The sequence below is a fragment of the Colobus angolensis genome, unplaced genomic scaffold (genome assembly GCF_000951035.1).
Source record: "Colobus angolensis palliatus isolate OR3802 unplaced genomic scaffold, Cang.pa_1.0 Scaffold3470, whole genome shotgun sequence".
Taxonomy (NCBI): Eukaryota; Metazoa; Chordata; class Mammalia; order Primates; family Cercopithecidae; genus Colobus; species Colobus angolensis.
The window spans coordinates 1-1,687 of NW_012116789.1; the positions used below are offsets into that span (position 1 = coordinate 1).

At 48.1% G+C, this 1,687-nt stretch overlaps 1 pseudogene across 1 annotated transcript; it reads left to right on the forward strand.

Moving 5' to 3' along the window:
* Positions 1-472: 472 nt before the first annotated feature.
* LOC105519385 lies at positions 473-1,243 on the forward strand (annotated as a pseudogene). The gene has a single exon (XR_001002960.1). The product of XR_001002960.1 is annotated as an H/ACA ribonucleoprotein complex subunit 2 pseudogene (transcript).
* The last annotated feature ends 444 nt before the right edge of the window (positions 1,244-1,687 follow it).

The following is a 1,687-nucleotide window of genomic DNA, read 5'->3' on the forward strand; positions in this document are numbered from 1 at the left end:
AAAAAAAAAAAAACACTTTGGGCCAGGCGTGGTGGCTCACACCTATAATCCCAGCACTTTGGGAGGTTGAGGCGGGTGGATCACCTGAGGTCGGGAGTTTGAGACCAGCCTGGCCAACAGGGTGAAACCTGGTCTCTACTAAATACAAAAAATTAGCCAGGCTTGGTAGCGCATGCCTGTAATCCCAGCCACTTCGGAGGCTGAGGCAGGAGAATCACTTGAACCTGGGAGATGGAGGTTGCAGTGAGCCGAGATGGCACCATTGCACTCCAGCCTGGGCCACATGAGCGAAAACTCCATCTCAAAAAAAATAAATAAAACTTTGCTAAATATCAGAACAACATTTTGACAAATTTCCAATGAGAGGCATAGGATGACATGTAAAAAACATATAATTTCCACAGGCCAAAGTTAGAATTTAAAATTATAGCGAAAAAATTTCTTTATAGAAATGTTAAAGTTCTTTGGCCTCCTTGGGACTAGGTTTCCGCGGCCGCTGCGATGACCAAAATAAAGGTAGATTTGACAGGCCCCAGGCTCAGGCGGAGGCATGCTCTGGAACGCAGCTACCAGGAGCTGCTGGTCAACTAGAACCCCATGGTACAGCCCCTGGCTTCTTGCTGCCTCACGTGGAAGCTCTACAAATGCATCAAAAAAGCCGTGAAGCAGAAGCAGATTCAGCGCGGGGTGAAAGAGGTTCAGAAAACTGTCCACAATGGAGAAAAAGGGATCATGGTTTTGGCAGGAGAAACACTGCCCATTGAGGTATACTGCCATCTCCCAGTCATGTGTGAGGACCGAAATCTGGCCTATGTCTCTATCCCTCTAAGGTGGACCTGGGCGCAGCCGCAGGCTCCAAGTGCCCCACCTGTGTGATAATGGTCAAGCCCCACGAGAGCACCAGGAGGCCTACAACAAGCGCGTGGAGGAGGTGCAGTCCCTACCCCTACCCCTATGAGGGGCTCCAGTAGCACCTGGGCACCTACCTCTGGAAGCTACTGGGCTGGCGGCGGGACGACTGGCTGTCCTCTTGCCCACCCACACTGACGACATCTTCCCAGTTCCCCAAGGCACACCTTCTTCCCAGGCAGCTCTTACAGCCCTTTCATGAAGGTAATGCCAGCCTTCTCTCCATCAGTGCCATTTCCTGTAGAACTAAAGCTTGTTCCAAGAGTATGGAGTGGGGAAAGTAAATGCTAAGACTAAAAAAAAAAATAAAAATAAAAATAAAAATAAAATAAAATAAATGTTAAAGTTCTTCTTGGCCAGGCATGGTGGTATGTGCCTGCATTCCCAGTTACTCAGGATGCTGAGGCAGGAAGATCACTTGAGTCCAAGCTGAGCAAGATAGTGAGGCCCCATTGCTAAAAAAATAAGCAAATCAGTCAGGCACAGTGCCTCACGCCTATAATCCCAGCACTTTGGGAGGCCGAGGTGGAAGGATAGCTTGAAGTCAGGAGTTTGAGACCAGCCTGGGCAACATGGCAAGACCTCATTTCAAAAATAAATTAATTAAATTAAATTAACTTATTCTAAATAAGTCCACAGATTCACCAGCTGTAATGGTAAATTTTTAAAAAATCCTGCTTTCCCTGGACACGGTGGCTCACGCCTGTAATCCCAGCACTTTGGGAGGCTGAGGTGGGTGGATCACCTGAGGTTGGGAGTTCAAGACCAGCCTGACCAA